Source organism: Olea europaea, chromosome 13 (genome assembly GCF_002742605.1).
Source record: "Olea europaea var. sylvestris chromosome 13, O_europaea_v1, whole genome shotgun sequence".
NCBI lineage: Eukaryota > Viridiplantae > Streptophyta > Magnoliopsida > Lamiales > Oleaceae > Olea > Olea europaea.
In genome coordinates, this window is record NC_036249.1 from 6,562,513 (window position 1) to 6,573,946 (window position 11,434).

The following is an 11,434-nucleotide window of genomic DNA, read 5'->3' on the forward strand; positions in this document are numbered from 1 at the left end:
GAATTTTGTTACTTGTTTATTATTGTTTACCATCGCGTTGACAAATGCTGAGCTGACGGTAAAAAAAATCAAGTTGAATGTAGGAAGTAAATAAATTGAAATTAAATTCAAATTCAATCTAGGAAGTAAATGAAATTCAAATTTAATTTGAAAGTAATTTAAATTGCATTTAATTTATCCTAAAAAAATTTTACGCCATGCTCCATTTAAAATTTGCTAATAAAATGATGTAAATTATATTGAGAAATTTGTTGTGCAAAAATAATAAACGTTAATAAAATAATTTAAAAAATTTAAAAGAAAGACAAGGTAGATATCTTTTTAGAGACGTACGTTTGATGCAATTTTAACTTTTTTCAATATCCGTTTCGACCATTCGATAAAACTACGATGTAAGAATAACAAAATCATTGGCCCCTTAGCACCCCCAAAATATCTCAAGTTGTAATAGCCAATCTCATATTGATCATATAAAGGAGAAGCTTCATTTTGATATACATACACAAAAATAAAAATAAGCTTAAATTGAGTTACTTCCCCCATAAAAATTTTCCGTACTTCCTATCAAAAGAAAATATGCAGAACTACAGAGAAAGCAAACTTGATCAGGCTGAACAACATCAGAAAAAATCAAGTCCACCATGCCAACAAGCATTCGGTATTTTGATGAATGTCTTGCTGGATTTAAAATCTGTTACAGGAACAGTGACTTTAGGATTTACCTTTTTATATCGTCGCTATATTATAAAAGAGTCAATCCTAAAGTCATTGTTGCTGTAACAGTGTTTAAATCCATTTCGATTTCCATTTTATTTTTATTTTTATATTTATTTTATTGCCTTTATTTCTCGTTACAAAACTGCATCGCTTTATTAGTTTACTTTTTATTTCACATTTAACACACTCAACGTTTCTCCTTTCAACCTTTCCAAAAAACTTTACCCGGATTTTGCTCTCCATTTTCCAAGACAATTAGGGTGGGACTGGTTTAGTTTTCCATTTTCCATTTTCGGTTTCAAAACGATTTTTAGTTTTTCTCGAAAAGGGAGCGTTTTGAACGTTTTTCCGCATTTTGGAAATTTATAATTGAAAACGCTCAAAATGATAAAAAGTAGTTTCGCATTTTCAGTTATAAATTTTAACTCGTTTTCGAAATTGCATTTTCGAAAACGATGGACAAAACGCGTTTTCTGTGTTTTCGAAAACGAAAAACGAAAAATGACCCAAAAACGCCAAACCAACCGTAGCCTTACGTTTCCCAATTCTTTTTCACATCTTTACAAAGGTATTGCTTGGGCATCTAGTGGCATGATCTTTGCTCTTGTTTACTGCATTACAAGAATTTCAGGCAAGTTTTTGCTGTAAATGATTTACAAATTTGGCTTATATTTGCTATGATCTTTAACTGCAATATCTCAAATGATCCATCTAAATCTCAAAGAGGGAGTCGGATTTCAAGATTGGTATGTGGCGATGATATGAAAATACGAATCAACATATATAGAATATTGGATTATGGTCTGGCTATAGTTTGTTTTGCAGAGGGCACATAAGTTCGACAGTGATTTTTGGACTTTTTTTGGTGAGAAAATTTTTGAGCAAAGCTACACTTACAGAAATGGTGGCTACAGAATTGGTACAGAACACACACATAGAGGGTGGTTGGGTTTTTTTTTGTAATATTTTAATACGCATGGGGTCCACCATCTTGTGAGTGTCTCTAATCTTTCTGTGAAAAATTGTTATGTGCATCCGGTTTTTTCCAAAATTTTTGTTGACCCAAGCTGCATTCTACATGGCGATGCAGTGTCCGTGACCGTGAGCCATATGTGGTGTTGGTGTGATTCGACGCTATTTGAATCTAAGAAAGTTACCTAACTTATAGTTCCAAAGACATGGATGTTTTTCCCCTACAAAGATTAGATAAGAGATACAATAATATTAGATGAACTAAGAAGCAAAGGAGAGTTAAATCGTGAGCAGTAATGTATTTATAATTTACCTTCAAAATAATTCGTTACATGAGCACCAACAATGTTTGAGAAATCACATCCAAAAATCGGAGTTCAATGGCAACATACTCCAACAGAGTGCAGTTAATAACAAAGATTACGCAAGAATGGTAGAGTCAACAATAGTTACCTTTCAATATCATCGAGGATAATTATGTGTAGTTGTGACTTATAAACATCATCGAATACCTATCACAAAACGTATCAAACATTTACTTAAATGTGACCAAAATATATTTATTAAGTTAAATATTCTAGAGAATATTAAAAACATGAACAGAAAAAATAGAATTACTGAAAAGAAAATGAAGATCTACCCAAGGGGCACTAATCGAGGATTCATTTAAAAAAGCATGAGTCACATACTTGACATCAAGTTTATTGAAGATAAGGCTTAGATAATTCTATCCATAGATATTTATATAAATATTTTAATATAAAAACAAGCAAGTCATCCTTTCGAAAATGGAGGAAAATTATGTAAATTACGTATTTAATTTGAATTGTACTAAACATAGTTAAGCAGTTCAGAGTTAGGACAAAAGACAGAACCTTGACAAGCTGAGCACATTTTCTTTGTTCAGTAAGCCAATAATCAAATCAGCAGATATCTAACAAAGAAACAAATTAAAATCAGAAACACATAAAAGAATAAGAATATGAGAGGAAATAATGAAAACAAATATATAAATGCTCAGCACGAACATATAAAATCACTTACAATTTTGACATATGGAAAATCATCATCAAAATTGAAACTCACTGCCATTGTAGTCTTACCACTATTGCAAACAAATAAAACTTAGAAAATCCAAGGCATGAAGTGTAAAAGAGAGTTTAACCATTAGGTCTTTTGTTTCATTTTCAGATTAAGTCGTTCTGGTGTCCACATTTTCAAATATGGTAGCATCCTGTAATGCAGAATGTTAACAATTTTCCTGCTGTGCAGCTTCTTTTGCAACCTTCTTTATAGCTGCTTCTTGCCTTGCCCTCTCATCTTCCATTGAAAATTGAAATGCAGGGCTAGTTCAAGATCTAGGTTTGATCCACACCAAAATGAAATCAGATACTTCACCGGCTGTTGCTGCTATAGCAACTGCAAAACTACTTCCCCTCTTTATCACCAGTAAAAACATGTGTATTTCCAACAATTTTTATATTTAGTGATTGAAATTTCCAAGGTGTATCACCAACTATATTATCACTCTTAATGGCAATAACTAACTTTATTTAAGATACTAGATATTCGGAATTACGTTTACTATGATCTCGACTTTCAATTACATATCTGTTCTTCAAACATAATAGAGATCGGAGACTGCGAAAATTTGAAAATATGTAAGAAATAAGCTTTGCAATCAACAAATGATGTAATATAAAAAATGGAATAGTAAGCTTAGATTTCTTCAACTTAACTCTAGTCCACCTATCAACCAGCCAAACGAGCTCGAGACACAATAGCTCTGCCACTGCTCTATTTATCGTAGTGTAAGTGTTCTTCGACAATGGTCTTATCAGCACAAAACATAGTGCTTGACAAGGTCGACAGCGGAAGAAGCTTACTTCCCCTCTTTATCACCAGTAAAAACATGTGTATTTCCAACAATTTTTATATTTAGTGATTGAAATTTCCAAGGTGTATCACCAACTATATTATCACTCTTAATGGCAATAACTAACTTTATTTAAGATACTAGATATTCGGAATTACGTTTACTATGATCTCGACTTTCAATTACATATCTGTTCTTCAAACATAATAGAGATCGGAGACTGCGAAAATTTGAAAATATGTAAGAAATAAGCTTTGCAATCAACAAATGATGTAATATAAAAAATGGAATAGTAAGCTTAGATTTCTTCAACTTAACTCTAGTCCACCTATCAACCAGCCAAACGAGCTCGAGACACAATAGCTCTGCCACTGCTCTATTTATCGTAGTGTAAGTGTTCTTCGACAATGGTCTTATCAGCACAAAACATAGTGCTTGACAAGGTCGACAGCGGAAGAAGCTATTGCTAGGAAGGCAAAAGTTGCAGCAGTGGCTACCATTTTTATTGTAACCTACCACGTCAATCTATGCAACAAGTAAAATTAAAAAATTCTTGAAAATTACAACCCACGAAGGTATGGCTCAAATTGATCAAAGAATCATCAAAATGTCGTTTTCTCTATACAAAAAATATAATCATAAATTAAAACATACAAGTACTCATTTCGTTCCTTTAGAAGTAAATATCATAGTGTTTTGAAACTAATCTATTCATATCTCAAAAAGGTCAACATGAAGACTGAACATGCATAAAATAGGATAGCTGTAAAAATGAAAATAAGGCGAGAGCAAGGAGATAAGGAAGGACAACAAATAAAAAGAAGAATATCTTTGTTGATATAATGAAATTCCTTATCAGCAGCTTTTCTTCCTGTAAAAGTATTTTTTTCGTGGCAAGTGAATGTAAAGAAACTTATAAATCAAAAGATGGGGAGAAAAGCAAATAAGTAGGAAAAGCAAGTGATTTTTAATCGAAATGATACGTTTGATAATTTTTTCGATGCTTATACACAGATAAACAAATACAAATTTCAACAAAATATTAGCCAAACATAATTCAACAGCAAACTACAAAATTCCAAAAAATAAATAAAATTAAAAATCACATATTTGATTAAATAGCAAAAGCAAATTTGACAATTCAACCACAAAAATGAACGACTTAACACATTCCATTTTCAAACTCTAATATCAAAATAATCACTGTTCCCCATCTTACTACTGCAATTCTCTGCCATAATATAAACAATCAAGAAACAGAACAATCGAAACATTCCAAATTGAAAAAAAAAAATTCAAAATTAAATTTATCAAATTAAATTTTTTTTTTTAGAAAGTTCTAGATGCAAATATGTTGAACAAATTATAAATGTATCAAATGTAAAGGGAAATGATCATTTTTTTATCAGAAAAACCGTCAAATAAGACTTTCACTTCGTTATATTTCGACCAATATCGCTCTTAGTCTTTTATATCAGATGATGAGAACTTGAAACCCTGCGACAAAAATTAGAATCTTTGGGATGGTTGGTACTTGTAGCATGGGGAAAATGGAGGAGGAGTAAAGACCTATAGCCGGTACCATGGGGTAATGGAGAAAGAGTAAAGAAGAGGTGAAAGGAATGGAAAAGATGTAAAAGTTAAAATGCATTCAATTTGGCATGTCAGAGAAGATATCAAGGAGGAGAAAATGACGTCGTTCAATAAAGAAATGAAAGTAAAACGATGCCGTTTTGTTCTTAGAAGCAAATGCATATATGGGAGTACTTTTAATTAATTATATCTTAAACTCTTTTATATATTGTTTGTTAGGTAAAATTCAACAATTGGAAGTGAATTTAGAATAAAGGAACGAAAATCAAGGAAAATGCAGATTTTTAGAGTTTGGGGACTAAATTGCAAGTATCTAAAACTTGATTCGAACTAAAGAATAATGATCGAAGACTATACGAAATCAATTGGATGAGATTAGAAGACAAATGATGAAAACTGATCGATGAAATGATCAAGTGAACAATGAAGCAAGTTTAGCTATCAAACTACAATTTTTGTAAACTTTCTATGGTGTGATCACATCCCTCTCTATGGTGTGATCGCACCCCCTGTTTTTTGAAAATTCGAGGCCAAATCACTGAGCCACCACGACAGCAACTCCTATACCAATGCGATCACATGGGCAATTTTTCTAAAAATGGGTAATTTCCTTCTTTAAATCAAACACCTTTTTGGAAACCAATATTGATGAGTATCGTAACCTAATTTTGGCTCCTCTTTAAGAAGAGAATGTGAGAAACCACTGAAGACCCCTCTCATATGCATCTCTTATCACATCATAACATTAGAATCTTTCAATTACAAGAGGCCAATTAGAAGAAAAAACTAGAAAGGAATTCAAGGCAACTTACATAAAAAACGTGGGGAATCAAGGCTTGGGATTGAAGATCAAGAACAAGAAATTGCTTTCAAATATTTCTTGTATTCATATACATTAAGGGCGATATTTTTCTCATTATTTTTCTTGTCATATCTTTAGAAACGTGCTAGGCTAGATGCTTCTTGTTTAAGGATGAAGGTAAACCTTATAATTTGATTATTTTCAATTCAAAGATCAAATAGTTTAATTAATTTATGTTCTTGAATAATCTTGTTTGCTTTATTGTCACTTTTTCCCTTTTTTCATTAATAGAATAGGAAAATCATTACAATAGATGCATTTCATTTGCAAGTTTTTAGCATTCAGGAGTCTAGGTCATTATTGTCCAATCCTGAAATTCTTTTAGAGCATCATATAATTATATATCCATAAAATTTCGTATATCGAAATTTCATTAGTGGAGTTAAATTGTATAAGGTAGAATAGAACAAATATTGTTCTTTAAAACAAGTTATGCAATTGGAGGCCCTACTCACCACGAAAGCCCATGACCAGCTTGAGCAGCTTTCCAAAATCCTTTATGGCTCCCAAAATCTTGAAAACGTCCACGCTGCACCAAATATCCCTTTCCCCCAATTTAAAACCCCATCCTTACCATAATATAACCTAATGCTACCAAAATCTGCACCCGTAAATACCCAAGCTTAAAGTTTGAGAATAAACACGAACAAGACTTTCATAACCTAAGCCCAATGACAAAGTTTGAGCATGAACATAATTTCCATAACCAGAGCCTAATAAGAAAGCTTGAGCTATCAATACCTAAGCTCGATGATAAAGCTCGATCATGAATAGGACCTTTAGAACCTAAAACAAAGTCGTCCAAGTGTGTCCTCGTTGTCCCTTCAACACTAAAATTACTAAAACAAAGTCGAGGTAAATGTGAAAATTGCTCAAAGTAGAGATGAAGGTTGTATGCTCAGGCAAACACCTTGTATAGATTGATTTCTAATGCTTGCATGGGAAATGCATGAGGTTCTTGAGTGGGAGAGGGAAGGCTTAATGTGCTTGTTTGAAATAAGACTTGGGAAAGTTGCTCGGAACAAGGCTTGAGATGTTTTACATAAGGTGATTACTAAAGGTAAGACTTGAGGAGATTGCTCAAGGTAAGACATGCGATACTTATGTCGGAAGGGGGGGGGATGCTTGAGGTGCTTGCTCCGAGCAAGGCTCGAGGTGTTTGCTCGTGACAAAGTTGAAGGTATCTACATGGGATAATGTTTGAGGTATTTGTGTAGAACAAGGCTTGAGATGCCTACTCGGGAAAAGTCTTGATATGCTTGCATAAGACAAGGCTTAAGTTGCTCGTTCAAGGAAAAGCTTGAGATTCTTGTGCAAGGTAAGGTTTGAGGTGCTTGCACGGGACAAGGTTTAAATGTTAGAGTGGGACAAGGCTTTAAGAACTTTCACATATCAAGACTTTAAGTGCATACACAGGGCAAGGCTTGAAGTTCTTGCACGGGACAAGATTCGAGGTGCTTGCATGTCGAGCCTTTGCATAGGACAAGGCTTGATTTTTAATCAACATCATGAAAGCAACGAACAAATTTGTTGTGGAATCATATCTTGATGACGTCAAGACTAACGGAGATATATTTTGTACTAACTAATGTTAAAAGCAAATACGGGCACGCATGACCAAACAACTAAATGAAGAAAATGGGCAATGTAAGTCCATGAACATAAAATAAAAGAAATAATCTAAACAACTACTAAATAAGGTCGGGTGACCTACTATTGTTACAAGTTTATCGGCTACAAAGATGATGTCTGCGAGTTCTTTCATTGGGACAAACCTTTTATTGATTAAATTTGGTGTTGATCGAAACTAATACCCTTGGTTGCTCTTTCCTGGGGGTTGTCATTCTCAAGCCTTTTTTTGTTACTGACATAAGCCTTGAGGAAACCCTTTTATATCAATGACTCAATCTCAAGTGTCTGTCATATGTCCATGATCTCGATGGAATTCGTAGAACTTACTCTTATCTCTGGCATCTTAGGGAGCTCTTAATCTTTAAGACCATTTTAGTTTCTTGAGGTCTTTTATCTCCATCAGGAATGTTGACCTCAAGATGTGAAAGATGTTGAATGAGGGTCAGACTTTTTTTTACCTAGGGCACTATCATATCCTATATTAGGCTCGTGCTGTGAAAGATGTTGGAGGAGGGTCTAACTTGTGTTTACCCAAGGCACTATCATGTCCGATGTAGGGCTTATGTTGTCTTTTGTGCTTGAACTTCTCAGTAGTCGAGCCACCTTTCTTTAGATACATGGTCTCTTCCATATTGATGTATTTTTAATCCTACGCTAGAAACTTGATCTTGAACTTAAGTAGAGTTTTTCAAAAAGACATCTTGAATGACTCACATTTTACAGCATCAGTGAGTATGTGGACAATAGCTGTAATATATAGGTAGAGAATCTAAAGCCTTTCTGTGTTTAATCTTGCCATGAAATCACATAAAGTCTAATTCTGTCCCTGGTAGAGCTTTATGATAGATATCGCTTCCTAATGCATTTGTTACTTGCGAAGAAGGTAGATAATTTGTTAGTTAGATATGAAAATATAGGAATGGAATTGGGTTCACTGTAGAGAATAAATCCCTAGCAGCATTAGTCAATGTCTACGAAAGGCTTTGCACATCACCAGATCTAGAGCAACTTGCACGTTCATGAAGTTGGTATATACATTGAGGTGGTTGATTAGGTCTATAGTTCCATCATACTCCTTTATTTGAGGATATTTGAATATGGCCAATAGGAGAAATGTTAAAATCTCGAGAGTGAATAGAGTGTTCGGGGTGAGACGCAGTCTAGCCTGGAGTGTTCTAGCAAGGCCAACTATTATTCTATCCTAAATGATTGTGGTGAGTTTATTCGAGGTCATGGTTATAGACCTTGAAACCGAGGTCATGGGAGAGGTCGTGGTTCATTAGAGAACCCTATACCACCATTGTTAAAAGTAGGACAAGGGCTTTGAGCTGGAGCATCAACCATAAAAATGACCTTGGGTATTGACACTGGAGGCATGTTCTATTTTCTTAATAGTTGAGTCTGCAGAGTAACTTGTTAACAGAGCTCTTTAAATGCCCTTAAATAACAACTACAAATTGAGGTGTTGGTACCCTCGACAGCATCACTAGAGGGATTGGAGGATTCCAGTTTGGGGCTAAACTGAAGTAGATGAACTTGTTGGAGGAGGTCCTGAACGTTTATTGACCATGGCTTTTAGTAGCATTTGTCATAGACAACACCAATGGTATTACCGAAAATCTGAACTTGTGAATACCCGAGCTTGAAAACTAAGAATGAGCACAAATAGGACTTTCGTAATCGAAGCTCGATGACAAAGTTTGAGCGTGAACAGAACTTCCATAATCCGAACCCAATGATAAAGCTTGAGTTATTGATACTCGAGCTTGATGATAAAGTTAGAGAATGAAACAAGACTTCTAGAAACCAAAACAAAAGCTTCAAGTTATGTCTTTGTTGCCCCTTCGATACCTAAATTAGTGATGGAAAAATATAAACATGAGATTATGAGCTAAATGTAAAGGCTTGAATAACGAATCGAGAACTTATGTTTATAGAGTTAAACAGTGCTATTCTAATAAGATTGGATCACTTGGATACCTTATCTATTAAAGAGTCTAGAATGACGCGAAGTCTGGTGAAAGCCAGATATTAGAAATGACGCGAAGTCTGGTGAAAGCCAGATATTAGAATTTCGTTGAAACTATAGAATTGTTATAGTTGGATAACACTATGGCTGTGGTAGTTGAGTCCTTCAAGGTTAGTGTGCTTGATAGAGAGAGGGGAAAAGTGTAATGAGAGGCGCAAATGCCCAAGGGCCTCAAGCCCAATCACAAAGGGCCCAAGGATGAGTTGGCCCAAGGAGAGTGGTCGACCTCGAGCCTTGCCACACGAGCTCAAGGATGTTTTGACCCAAGGAGAGTGCTTGATATTATCATAACCTCGATCACGAGGTAGAGCCTCATCACACGGGCTCGAGGATGTTTGACCAAATGTGAGTTCTTAGGGTTATCATGACCTCAAGCCCGAGGTTTTGATATGGTCGGATCATACATAAATATGACACATCACAATCCAACCCCGTCACACCAATTAAATACCCACAAAAGAAATTGAAAATAAATCAACTAATCACAAGACAAGACCATTATTCTGACATATATAGAAAGTGACAAATAATGTCTATTTACAATATAGTCTAAAGGAAAATATTGAAGCCCAAAAGTAGGGTAGGATTACCTTTTTTGCTTATGTAAGCATGTATATGTAAACATTGTAGTGTCATATGTTGGATTATAACCAACTTAAGAGTGGTCCACATATCCCATGTCCCACTATGAAAGCAGTTAACCTAACGTTTAAAATCATGTTTAGTAACCACCCATGGACGTGTATAACCGCTCTGTGATGGAAAGAGCATTTTAAAAGGCGTTGAGATCCATTCGGAAGGTCCCTAAGCTCATTTTCACGTTCAGTCTGCATACACCATCTAAGCAGTGAGAAAAAGGGCATAGAAAAGCCTTAACCCGAAGTCAAACACCACCTACAAGTTTGAGAAAGTGTGTTAACAACAACAATGGCGGGAGGTACGTTTTTCGATCCAATTTATTCTGCATTGATCTAAATGCTATTTTGTTGATTAAAGCATGTTTAGATCGCTTAAATAGACTTACATTTGTATCAGAGCTTTTGTTTTGCCTCTGCCTTGTTTGCTCTCAACCTGTATACTTTCTGTTGAAAAATATGGTTTTTGATTTAATCGTTTTTATAGAAACTGATATTAGGAATCATTAGGAAATTGATTTCTGAGAATTTTGATAAAAAAAATTTCAAAATTTGGTGGTCGGAATCTTGAGATATAACCGGGTCTTTCATTTGGGTTGGAACCGGGTCATTTCGACCCGACGGAGGTTGAAGACGACTTTAAAAAAAAAAAAACACTTTCAAATCTTATGCATGCAGAGAGACATCATTAGTTTCTAGCAATAGGGCCCACTTGCATGAAAAATTAATGGCTGCCCACTTGCATGAAAATTAATGGCTATCAACTTGCATGAAATGAAGTAAAGGCTATCAACTTGCATGAAGAGCAATAAATGCTGCCAACTTCATCATATAGAAATGGAATGTTGGACAAAGCCTTGTACGTGTGTCAGCCGAAATATTTGAATTTGTATGATTTTGTTTTCCCATGTACTAAACTTATTTATTTATGTTTTTGTATGTATAAATTTTGTGATTTATTATGCATACATTATCTGTTAAATAATTTTTTTACACATTAAAAATTAATTCTAATAAGAAGGCTCTTTATGAATTTAAAATGGATATTTATGTGCTTATATTATTTATTTTTGTTATTTGTGTGAATAGTTTATTGTTTTATTCATGCAATATTTGAG

At 34.4% G+C, this 11,434-nt stretch overlaps 1 long non-coding RNA gene across 1 annotated transcript; it reads right to left on the bottom strand.

Annotated features, from left to right (window-relative positions):
• Nucleotides 1–1,188: 1,188 nt before the first annotated feature.
• LOC111407431 lies at nucleotides 1,189–3,565 on the bottom strand. The gene is made up of 3 exons (XR_002705109.1): nucleotides 2,565–3,565; nucleotides 2,003–2,201; nucleotides 1,189–1,910 (listed from the first exon to the last, which is right to left on the bottom strand). It is a non-coding gene; the product is annotated as an uncharacterized LOC111407431 (long non-coding RNA).
• Between the last annotated feature and the right edge of the window lie 7,869 nt (nucleotides 3,566–11,434).